The sequence below is a fragment of the Mirounga leonina genome, unplaced genomic scaffold (genome assembly GCF_011800145.1).
Source record: "Mirounga leonina isolate KUSES-001 unplaced genomic scaffold, KU_Mleo_1.0 Mir_168, whole genome shotgun sequence".
Classification (NCBI taxonomy): domain Eukaryota; kingdom Metazoa; phylum Chordata; class Mammalia; order Carnivora; family Phocidae; genus Mirounga; species Mirounga leonina.
This window is the reverse complement of record NW_023270426.1, coordinates 2,427,564-2,440,719: the sequence shown is the minus strand read 5'-3', so window position 1 is coordinate 2,440,719 and position 13,156 is coordinate 2,427,564. Positions and strand designations below refer to the sequence as shown.

Here is a 13,156-nt window from a genome sequence, read left to right as displayed (position 1 = left end):
AAGCAATTGCTTTTGGGTCTAGCCACTGCTGGATCCAGGACCTCAGACGGTATTGCTAGCTATCTTTCTTACACCTTCTCTCATTCTCCATCTCTGCTCTGCTTTCCTCTCTGTTGGCTTCAATCTCAGGCAAGGCATTCTTCCCACTGTGTTGGAAAGATGGTCATCAGTAACTACAGGCTTAATTCAACCAGGCTAATAACCTCAAGGAAAGAGATCCCCCTGTCAAATCATGAGAATCACCCTGATTGGCCCAGTGGGGCAGGTGCCTGTCCCTGTTCCAACCGCCTGGAAGGTTGTGCTCTACTTAGCCATGCCTGGATCATGGGCCCAACGTAGAACTGGGATATTGGGTCAGCATCTCAGGGAACAAAACCATCGGTAATCAGGACACATGAGGAGTGGTTCCCAGAAGGCTACATGATAGGCTGTTAGCAAAACAAGAGAGGAAGAGTGTTGGTCAGGTAAACACAACAGGTTGCCAGAAATAAGAGATAAGGTCAAGTTACCTCTCATGATAAGACTGTATTTCAGGGGCGCCTGGGTGGCTCAGTCGTTAAGCATCTGCCTTCGGCTCAGGTCATGATCCCAGGGTCCTGGGATCGAGTCCCACATTGGGCTCCCTGCTCAGCGGGAAGCCTGCTTCTCCCTCTCCCACTCCCCCTGCTTGTGTTCCTGCTCTCACTGTCTCTCGCTCTGTCAAATAAATAAATAAAATCTTTAAAAAAAAAAAAAAGACTGTATTTCAAGAATTCCTCTGGAAATAAGGGAGATCAGGAAACAAGTTTCTAGAGTCTTCATGGAGAAGCGAAGTGCAGTTCCCGATGCCGCTGTAGCTCCAGGATTCAATCTGACTGAAGCTCTGAAACAAAAGAGCCACTCTAGAAATTGCCATTTAAGAAAGTCATAGAGCAGATGATGCTATGCTCCCTCTCATAGGGCTGGTCCATTTCGATGCTTCTGTTTCTTCTGTCTCTATAACTACTAATTCATTACTGCTGTTCATTTTCTTCTCTCTAATGGCTTCTAATGCCTCGTGGCTTCTGTTTATTGCTTTCTTTACCTGCATTTCTCTTCTGAGCTACTATTTTCCCCCATTATATTAATTTCTGCTTTTAACATATTTCTGCCAGTTTTCTTGAGCATTTCTCTATGGTTCTTTTCCTAGCACTTTTTCAATTGGATAGCTCATTAATTTCCCATCTTTCTTGTTTTCTAATATGTACAATCAAGGCTATAAATGGCCCTCTAAACTCTGCATTAGCATATCGCCCAAATTTTGATATGCAGTGCTTTCTGTGTCCTTCAGCTCCAAATGTTTTATAATTCTCATTTTAATTTCTTCTTTAGTCCATGATTTAAAAAAAAAATTGTTGTGGAAGTATACTATACATAAAGTGCACAACTCTTGAACTGATCAGGCCAATGAATTTTACATATGTATACACCTGTAGAACCACTGCCTAGACCAAGATACAGAACATTTCCTCTGGCATCCCAAACATATCCCTCCTTTGTGCCCCTTCCTGATGAATACTGCCCCTAGAAGTCAGCACTACTAACTTTTTTTTTTAAACAGAAACTAATAAATGTTTAATTTACATCTTTTCTGTTAAAATATAAAACTAGGGTTAAATTAGATTCTCAAAGTCTAAATTAGACTAAATATAAATCTGCTGTACAACCCATTGAATGGATTTATAGTTTGACAGTGTTCCTTAAAAGTGTCTAGTCATCTTCCATCTTTTTCCTTTTTTCTAAATTCATTCTGCCCCAGTCTTCACTTATCATCACATACACTTTATTCTATCAGACATTTTCCAGGACCAACATACTACTTAAATAATCATTAAGCCTGTTTAGAGCTTTCCCAAACTTGAACTTTTCTCCCCTTGACTACACATCCCAAGGTACTACTTTTCTCACTTTTTTTGGTTAGTACTATAATGTTCCATAAAGAAACAATAAAAATTATGTATTTCCCTAAAATGAAAGATCAGTATTCAATGGTTATTATGTTAACCAGTTAATAAAAGTATATCAAAAACCACTCATGTTTGTTAATCAACTGAAATTATAACATAATAAATTAAACTAATACTTTGCTATTTACTTAATGCTTACAAATTATTCAAGGAATCAAAATGGCTTCACAAAACTTGATGTCTGCTTCCCAAATACTTCACATTTTTTAACCCCAGATCCATACAAGGAGAAAAATCAAACATACTCTCTTTACCTAAAAACTAAAGTTTGCTAAAAGGCATTATTTAGGATTTTTTAGACCTAGAAAAAGAGTTATACTTCCAACATGTATTTAAATTATAAATCCATTTTTATCCTGTGACACTGCTTGAAATTTAAGTACATTGTAGTTAAATTAACTGGGCTTCTGCTTCATCTCTTCAAGTCTGATGGAAATTCGTTTGCATCAAGGCTCTTATTCAAGATTTCTTCTTCTTTTAAATTAGGTAGAAGTTCTCCAAGACTACATGGTATTGTGGTTTTCAATCTTTGTTCCACTGGAGAAAACTTAATTAGTGGTGAAAGTGACCATTTCCTTTCACCAAGGGACATGTGTAAAGATGGTTTTGTATAGTCAATATGCAAATCATGAGTACCCAAAAAGTCAAGCATATCATCTGTTTGCATGTTTGTGGGAATAGGGCTCAATTCTGGTTTGTGTCCTTCAAGTGCTTCAGGATTAGAAAGGTCACTTTCTTCCCTTTTCTTGGATAGAGATTTTTTCAGAGCCTCATATCTATGACAAATAGCCTGTAAATTACAGTCCGATTCTGGTGTAGTTGGTCTTTCTCCCACAACATCTTCTGGAAAAATGCCACTGTGCATAGGGCTATTTGGCTCCAGTTTAAATTGGCTTCTGTACTACTGGAGCTATTAAGACTTAAGTTACCAACTTCTTCTGGAAGAGTTTCATGTCATATGCCAAAATCAATATCCTTTAAAGTCCTGGAACTAGTTCCACTTGATACTTGAGAAGAATCCCATAACATACTTCTATGCATGAAAGGTTCCTTGTAAGAAGCTTGCAAGTGGTCAAGAGAAGACTCTTCTTCACTGCTACCTATTACAAGTCTCCTAATCCCTACAGCAGGGGAGACTGTATCTGTTTGTCTAGTTTCTAAAAGCTTGTTCTGTAATGCTGCACACTCCAAACTTGCTTGCACGTTATTTTCTTAACTAATCTGATTTTGTGTCGATGGTCCACCTATGACTGTTACCACATGTTTCTGAGGCACACACTTGAGGCAATCTGAAACAACTTTCTCTTCAGGCAAATGGGAATGGCTAGAAGCACTATTAACTTTTAATATCATGGATTAATTTTACCTCTCTTTGAACATCACCTCAATTGGAATCATACATCCCATTTTGTTACTGTGAGATTTATCCATGTCGTAGCATCTCTCTTTCTCTCTCTCTCTTCATTACTGGCAGTGAATATATTCACTCATTATATTCATTCATATATATTCATTCATTCTACTCTTGATGCATATTTGGTTTGTTTCTAGGTTGGGGTACTATGGATGTTCTTGGGGGGCCTGGGTAGATCAGTCGGTTAAGCATCTGCCTTCGGCTCAGGTCATGATCCGGGAGTCTTGGGATTGAGCCCCATATTGGGCTCCCTGCTCAGCGGGGAGCCTGCTTCTCCCTCTCCCTCTCCCTCTCCTTCTGCCCCTCTTCCTGCTCATGCTTGCTCTCTCTCTCTCTCTCTCCGTCTCGCTCATTCTCTCTCAAATAAATAAATAAAATCTTAAAAAAACTACTATGGATGTTCTTAAAAATGTCTTTTGCTGGACATATGTCCTCATTTCTCATGTTCATACCACTAGCAGAATGGCTGGGTCTTCAGGTAGGCATATATTCAACCTTATTAGATACTTCCAAACATTTTTCCATTGTGGTTTTTACCAGCTTACACTCTCACTAGTAATGTGTGAGTTCTCATCGTTAGACATCCCATCAGTATTTGGTATTGATAATTTTTCTTTTCTTTCTTTTCTTCCTTCCTTTCTTTTTGAGGGAGAGAGAAAGAGAGAGGCGGGGGAGGGTCAGAGGAGGAAAAGAGAGAATCTTAAGCAGGCTCCACGCTCAACATGGAGCCTGATGCGGGGCTCCATCTCACAACCCTGAGATCATGACCTGAGCTGAAATCAGGAGTTGGCCACTTAACCAACTAAGCCACCCAGGTGTCCCTCTTTTCTTTTCTTTCTCTCTCTCTCTCTTTTTTTTTTTTTAAAGTTTAGCTATTCTGGCTGTGTGCATAGTATCTCAAAGTCCTTTTAGTCTGCATTTCCCTACTCATTATAATGTTGAATATGTTTATCATATGTTTGCTGGCTACTTGCTTATCTTCTTTTATGACTCTTCATTCAAACCCTTTGCCTATTTCTAAACTGGGTTGTCTTCTTATGATCGAGTTGTAAGTTACATAATCAGGATGAGTCCTTTACAGATATGTGAATTGTGAGTTTCTTCTCCTATTCTGAGGCTTGCCTTTTCACTCTCCAAATGATCTCTTGATGAATGAAAGTGAGTAACTCAATGAAATCTAATGTTTTGCTTTTCAGTGGTTGTGTTTACTGTGCCCTGTTTAAGAAATCCTTGCCCAGGGCGCCTGGGTGGCTCAGATGGTTAAGCGTCTGCCTTCGGCTCAGGTCATGATCCCAGGGTCCTGGGATCGAGCCCCACATTGGGCTCCTGGCTCAGCGGGGAGTCTGCTTCTCCCTCTTCTCTGCTTCTCCCACTGCTCATGCTCTCTCTATATATATATCTCTGTGTCTCAAATGAATAAATAAAATCTTTAAAAAAAAAAAAAAAGAAAGAAATCCTTGCCCACCCCAAGGTCATGAAGATATTCCCTTATATTTTCTTTTTTTTTTTTTTAAGATTTTTTAAAATTTATTTATTTGACAGAGAGAGCGAGAGACCACAAGCAGGGGGAACAGTAGAGGGAGAGGGAGAAGCAGGCCTCCCGCCAAGCAAGGAGCCCAATGCGGGGCTCGATCCCAGGACCCTGAGATCATGACCTGAGCCGAAGGCAGACGCTTTACCATCTGAGCCACCCAGGTGCCCTCTTATATTTTCTCTTAAAAGCTTCATTGTTTTGCCATTTACATTGAAGTATATGACCCATTTCATATTAATATTTGTGTATGGTATTATACAGGAATCAAAGCTCATTTTCTTTTCCATGTGGATATCCAATGGACCCAACACCATTTATTGAAAAAAATAAGAAGAAAGAATAAGATAATCCTTTCTCCTCAGTGAATTGCAGTGATTTTTTTCTGGGAGTCTGTTCTGGACTCTGTTTTGTTCCACTGGCTAGCCTTGTGCCTATATCACATTGTCCTATTTAATATAGCTTTATGATAAACCTTAAAATCTGGTAGTCTAAATCCGCAAACATTTTTCTTCTGCAAAATTGATTTGGTCATTCTCGATTATTTGCATTACCATATGAATGTTTAAATCAGCTTATCAGTTTCCACAAACAAAAAAACCTGCTGGGATTTTGATTGGGATTCTATGAAATCTATAGATAAATATGGAGAGAACTGACATTTAATCAACAGTGATTCTTTCAATCCATGAACGTGGCATATCTCTCCATTTATTCAGGTCCACTTTAATTTTCTCATTGATTTTTTTCCCTACAGTTTATTTCTGGATATTTCATTGTTTAGCTATCAAAAATGCTATTTAAAAAATTATTGTGTTCTGATATTTATTGCTGGTATGTAGAAATACAATTGATTTTTGCATGTCGACCTTGCATCCAGTTAGACCTAATTTCATCTATGAATTTAAATAGGTGTGGGGTTTTGTTTTTTTTTTTGTGGGATGGAGATAGTTTGGATTTCCTACATATGCTTTCATGTTATGTGCACAGAATGCGATTTTATTACTTCCCTTCCAAAGTCCATGCCTTTTATTTCTTCTTGCCTTATAGCACCCGTGAATTTTTTCTAGCATGCTTTTAAGAGGTCCAGAGCCTGTGAGGGTTTCTGCTCTCTTTTTTATTGTTAGGTTCTAATTTTGCTGCCCTCTGCTGAGGAGAAAATCAAAGAGAGTGCCATAACAAAAGACAAGAAAAACGTGTTTCTAGAAGATGGAATTCCATACTGCTCACACTCGTGATAATCCCGTAGTTCATAAAGAGTGAGAATGTTCATTACTTCTGCCCTACCACATGATGTGCTTTATAGGACCACCCTTAGACCTGGACAAAAGGGGCTCCTGTCCTGGCTCCATGCATTGGAGGGGTCCACAAATCACACACACACACACACACACACTACATTTATCAATTCTTACTTGGGATGATTACATTGCTAGGGAAATTCTTCTCCTCTTCTCTTACCCTTTGTCTTTGAAACAAAAAGTGACCATGCCAGGCCCTTGAAGGTGCGTGGGTTGTACTGTGGTTGACATCAAAGAAACGCACTGCTTTAGAATGAAGTCCTTCAACAGTAGCCTTTTTGTAACACCTAAGTTCCAAACAGAAGACTTTCCTCTTGGTAACATAAATACAGAAAGAAGTATCCATCCCCAGTAATGTCTTCCTCCTTATTATCTTTCAATGCCTGATTTCAGAAATACCATGAATCAGAACATTCACAATAGTTGCATAGAGAAACTGAGATTGCTTTGCCATATTAAACAATTTATATTCTCTTACATTGTATATTTTTAGGTTTGATCTGTAACATCTTTGATGAATGATGTACATTGACAACTTAATGGGTATTGGGTATTAAAACTCCAAGTCGTCCTATTTTTATGATAATATTTGATAAAATTTAATTAAGCTTTCAAAATATTAAATGAAAAATTTGGTTCTATTAAATGATTTTTATTTAAATTTTTCATATTAACTATACATTCTATTCTCCTTTGTATTTTAATAGATCATTTTGAATATTTTAGGAGAAAAGTAACTTTTTTTTTTTTTAAAGATTTTATTTATTTGACAGAGAGAGACACAGTGAGAGAGGAAACACAAGCAGGGGGAGTGGGAGAGGGAGAAGCAGGCCTCCTGCAGAGCAAGGAGCCCAATGTGGGGCTCGATCCCAGGACCCTGGGATCATGACCTGAGCCGAAGGCAGATGCTTAACAACTGAGCCACCCAGGCGCCCCAATATCTTATATTTTTAGAATTATATATTCTTATATTTTCTTATGTATTGTCATTATGTACAAAAACCACATAAGTGAAAAAGAATAAAATTATCATTTCCTAATTTGCTGTCACCGTACCCTGTGTCTACCTTTATCATCATAACTCTCCTCACACTATTTGCCTGTTCTCCACTACGCTGAGTGCCTTCAGGATAGTGGCTGTGTCTGGCTCTTCTTATATCTCCAGGACCTGGGAAAATGCCTGCTTTGGTGAAGGCTGAATGAATAAATGATCATGTTACCCCTTTGACCCTTAGCATTCAGAGGCTGGTGTCATAAATCCCTTTTTTCTGGAGTATGGTTTATGTCCCCCCAACTATTTTGGAGAAGCTCAAAGGCAGAGCCAGAGTTTTGCTCATGATAGGTGCTCAAAGCTTAAAACTTATGGTCCCAGAGGCCTTCTTCCTGGATCCAAGAAGAAGAACCAACATATCTTGAGAAAACAAGTATATGTAGTTCACAGAGAAGAGAGAAGTAGCCAGCCAGTAAGTACGAAAAAACGTTCAACTTCACTGTCAATCAAAGAGATGCAAATGAAACAAGAATTTGCCTTATGCCTCTGAAACTAGAGAAGAGTGAAAAGTTGGTAAGACCCAGTGTTTGTAAGGACATAGAGAAATGGGCCCTCTCGTGCAGTCTTGGTGGGAATGTAACTTGGTACAAGTTTTCTGAAGAGCATTTTGGCAATGAGTATCAAGTTGTAAAATATAAATATGCTTGGATGTTGCAATTCCACACTTTTTTTTTTTTTTTTGCAAGTGTACAGTGTTGAGAGACAGTTCTTCTTGGGCCCCTGGTACTTCTCTTGCTGGGGGCGGGGGGGTGCCAAGACTACAAGACCCCAGCTGCTCTTTCACTGGGGCCATTTCTCAGGATTATCTTACACAGCTGGTAAACTCGAGAGATAAATTAACTTCTTCCTTCCGATCAAGAGCAGACTTGTTTAGTGCCTGCTATAAAAGCAGCAGAGGCTCCAAGCTCAGTGCTCCTCCACAGCAACTCAAACCCACTCTATGCGTAGCATCACGTCTATGGGACTTGGAGGCATAGGAGAATGTTGATGTTCGTGCTGCTTGCTGTGCAACAAGTAATAAGCCCTTTATCTCTGGGGGAGAAAATTCTCAGACCCATTTTCTACAGATAAGTAAAAAGCGAAGTGACCATCCCAGATGACATGGTCATTTACTTGCAGAGATGGGACCAGAACCCAGGGTGACTGAGACTTTATCACAAAACACAGAACACCTGGATAAGCATTTTGAGCAAGAAGGACAGGAACAGCTCTCATCGACAAACTTCATTTAATCAGTCTACTGGATTATCTGGCACTCTCTGATGGCTCTGAAAATACCCACACTGTTGCCCGTCCCAGCGGCCAAATCACTCTCCAGGACAGCAGTTCTCAAAGTATGGTCTCCAGGACCAGAAGCATCAGCGTTCTCTGATAACTTGTTAGAAATTCGAGTTCTCAGACCTTAACCCAGACCAGCTGAACCTTTGCAACCTGTGTTTTAATGAGCCCTGCAGGTGATTCTGATGCGCCCCAAAGCTTGCAACACACTGCTCTGTGCACAGTGCAACTTCAGCCTCTCCACTTGGGTTTTAGTGTCACTAAGGGACTCCTGGGTTGGTTCCCACACCTGGATGGTTTGTGCTGCTGTACTTGTCATTCTATTTACATATTTTACTTAACTATTGGGGCACCTGGGTGGCTCCGTCAGTTAAGTATTTGCCTTCAGCTGAGGTCATGATCCCAGGGTCCTGGGATCGAGTCCTGCGTGCGTCGGGCTCTCTGCTCAGCAGGGCGCCTGTTCTCCCTCTGTCTCCACCCCTGCTCATGCTCTCGCTCATGATCTCTCTCAAATAAATAAATCAAATCTTTAAAAAAAATTAACTGTCATATTTATCAATGAAATAGGAGGGCAAAAAGAGAACTGTTATTTCTATGAAAGCCAAACTGAATCTTTGAGAAAGATTCAATGAAGACCAGTCACTAAAGAATTATATTTGAAAGAGGGAGAAAAGTAGTAAACATCCACTGATTTGCACTCAGTCATCCAAGTCTTTAAATTCCACTTCAAATCTGGAGATCATAACAAATGGAGGTTGTTTAGGTAAGAAATATGAAGCAGAGGGACGCCTGGGTGGCTCAGTCGTTAAGCGTCTGCCTTCGGCTCGGGTCATGATCCCAGGGTCCTGGGATCAAGCCCCACATCGGGCTCCTTGCTCAGCAGGGAGCCTGCTTCTCCCTCTCTCTCCTTCTGCTTGTGCTCTCTCTGTCAAATAAATAAAATCTTAAAAAAAAAAAGAAAGAAAGAAATATGAAGCAGAACACCAAGCAATGATTCTATATATTTTTTTATTTTTATTTATTTTAAAGATTTTATTTATTTGTCAGATCGAGAGAGAGAGCGCACCAAGCAGGGGGAGTGACAGGCAGAGGGAGAGGGAGAAGCAGACTCCTAGCTGAGCAAGGAGCCTGATGTGGGACTCAATCCCAGGACCCCAGGATCATGATCTGAGCCAAAGGCAGACGTTTAACCCACTATATATATATATTTTAAAGGGCTTGGACCTACATCAAAAGATTTATAAAGATGTGGTGTTAAGATTTAAGTTAAAATAAAATGTGTATGGTATATGTGTTTTTCATAATTCCCTTATAACTTATGTTTTTCCTCTATTAATTGACCGATTTCTGGCCTGCATTCTGTGGGGGAGAGAGCTTCCCTTGGATACAATTTAAACCCTGATAGAAAATTACCAGTTAGAGTGAGGGATGAGACCCACAATAGCTCCTAATTGCTGTTTCTTTCATTGTTGACTCTCTCAGAAAGAGGCTTGAGTGTTTCCTCTTTGGTTCTATTTTTCTGTCTCTGAAGCAAGAGGATGCCATGGCTAAATATCTATGCCCTTGAGCAGCTCTTGCTAGGGGCTTGTTTTGTGGTATATCCAGGACATGTCCTGGAGTCCATCATTAAGCCCAATGCCTGATTGATTGGTAGCTTGGACTTTAGTCAGAAAATTCTTTGTCCTGCCAAAAAGTACAGAAGCTCAGAGAACAGAGCAGGCAGAAGGAAGAGGTGTCAGGAAACCCTTCACCCCCACACCATCAGAGAGAAGCCATTTGTCCCAGAGAGAGAAGCCATTGTTCTCCTCATCCCAAGGCTCCTCCTCAAAGAAACTTCCCTCACCTCGTTCTCAGAAATCCGGCCATGTTGGCCAACTCCTTATGTTCCTTGAACTCTGTGTGGAAACCTGATTTCCACTGACCAGTCTCTTCGCTTTCCTGAACGTAGGGATTTGGCATATAGAGACTTTATCTCTTTGCTGAATGAATGAATTGGAAGGGATGAACAACCAGGGCTGGCGGGGTGGCAATGTTCTCCCATGTGCTGGAAGAAGCAGAAAAAGACATCCTGGAAGAGAGAGAAGGAAGGATGTGCTGAGAGAGAAGGAAGGATGTACCTAGAGAGAAGCGGAAACGAGTGATCCTGTAAATGTGGACAGGACAACCTCGGTTGGTAACATTCCGTTTCCCGCTTCCAGTCCCTACTGAAGAGCCCTCATTGTATTTCCTGCACTTCGGGATCATAAACCACCTCTGCTTCTTTCTATGAAATGGCCTCTTTTTCTTCCCCTGCGGTCATTTCAGGAGGCTGCTGTGAGTTGCCTGACCCTCCTCCTGGAGCAGAAAGTACTTAGCCTAGGCATCTTCAGGAGCCTATTAAAAGTGAACATTGGCAATTCTATGGTAATGACTCTGTTGTTGTTTAAAAATCTGAACTTTAAGCAACTGCAGATAGAGGGAGTATACTGATTAGGAACCAGAACCCTGACACAGAGAAACATGACTTTCCGGTAAGAAATGAGAACAGCCTTTATGAGTATCATAAAATATCATAGTATTATGATACTTTATGAGTATCATAAAATAAAAAAAGATAAGCAGACTTTGGACAACATATTACAGAAAAGACATTTAGACTAGAGCAAAATAGAGGCTATTCTCTTAGTCATTCCTAGCCAAAGGCAATGTTAAAGCAAATCTTGATGGATAAAGGAATTGGAAATTAATATCAGGAACATTGTATAGCATTCATTTGTTGTACATGATTATGGTTAAATTAGTTCTTATTCTACAGTGTGGATTGAGTAGTTTCTCAGAAACCCTGTTGGTATATTTTTTTAAGATTTTATTTATTTATTTGACAGAGAGAGACACAGCGAGAGAGGGAACATAAGCAGGGGGAGTGGGAAAGGGAAAAGCCGGCTTCCTGCCAAGCAGGGAGCCCGATGCGGGGCTCAATCCCAGGACCCTGGGATCATGACCTGAGCCAAAGGCAGATGCCCAATGACTGAGCCACCCAGGCGTCCCAAGAGAGAGAGAGAATCTTAAGCAGATTCCATGCTGAGCGTGGAGCCCAACATGGGCCCTGATCCCACAACCCTGAGATCATGACCTGAGCAGAGGCTTAACAACTGAGCCACCCAGGCACCCCACCCTGTTGGTATTTTAATAAAAGCTGGTGTTAAAGAATCTTCCCGCCTCTCTCACCCCCTCACCCCAGAGCACTATGGAGTAAGGACATAGTCATGGGCCTTACCTGCCTAATATGGTCAAAGCTCAGGTGCCCAGAGTGGGCAATACCCAGTAAACAGCCCCACTTGCTGAATACTCTTTTCACAAGACTTATTTCTATCTGGGAGTGTGACATGCTCTAGAAACCACCAAAATGTGGCAAAGGTCTCCTCCTGCAGCCTTTTCTTTGTGTTCCCTCCTAACCTCATTAAGAAAAGAAAACAGATGATGAAGGTATACCTGGAAGCACCCGAAGGAAGAGGGTGAGCTACAATTCAGAAGAAAACAACACTGACATGACTCTGGGCATCTCTGCTTAGGGGCTGGAGAGGGGTTTTGGGAAGGAGGCAAGAAGGCTGCCGGGGAAGCAAGCAAGGATCCTCAGCTACAGATACATGGAGGCTTGGCCTGGCTGGGAGAGGTAGCTGGGAGGTTCTCTTCTATTACTCCCACCCCCCACCACCAGCAGGGGCTTTGAGACGTAAGGGTGGGATTCAAGAGAAAGGGTTGGGAAGAGCTGGGCTAGGGCAGAATCTTAAGGAAAGGGAAATAAAGGAAGACAAACCACAAAAGGGCTGGAAGTGGTTGGGCAAGTGCAGAAGTCGGTCAGTAAGAGCCAGGTGTGTGTATGTGGGGTGTCCGTATGTGTGCGTGTGTGCGTGCGTGTGCGCACTTGCACCACGGAACAGACCTCCAGTGTAATGGCTTCAATGGAAGCAGAGCACATCCATTTCACCTTCTTGTTTGCTTTTTAAGCAGACATTTTAAAAAGCTTTAAAGGATGAGGAGTGTAAAATCTGGTGTTAGACAGACATGGTCTCAAAAAATGGGCTTTGCTACTAATTAACCGTGTGACCTCAGTAAACTTAGTTGGTTTAGTTAACCTCTCTAAACCTCCCTTTCTTCAGAGTAAGTCATAGTCATTCCCAGATACTAGGACTGCCCTAAGAAAGAAACAAGGTAATGTAGGTAAAGCAATTGTGTCTTGTGCACAGGAAGTGCTATAAATGGGCTCCCCCCACTGATTGGTTCACGAATTGTGTATTGAGACCTGTTTGTGCCAGTTTCTGTTTTATACCTTTAATACCTCATGCGAGGGCGCCTGGGTGGCTCAGTTGGTTAAGCGACTGCCTTCGGCTCAGGTCATGATCCTGGAGTCCCGGGATCAAGTCCCGCATCGGGCTCCCTGCTCGGCAGGGGGTCTGCTTCTCCCTCTGCCCTCTTCCCTCTCCTACTCTCTGTCTCTCATTCTCTCTCTCTCAAATAAATAAATAAAATCTTTAAAAAAAAAACCTCATGCGATTAAAGCTCCCATTAATGACAGTGTTTACACCAAGATTTATACTTCATCCCTGCTTTCTATTG

At 41.2% G+C, this 13,156-nt stretch overlaps 1 pseudogene; it reads right to left on the bottom strand.

The window, feature by feature from the left end:
- Positions 1-2,379: 2,379 nt before the first annotated feature.
- Positions 2,380-3,338, bottom strand: LOC118017082 (annotated as a pseudogene).
- Between the last annotated feature and the right edge of the window lie 9,818 nt (positions 3,339-13,156).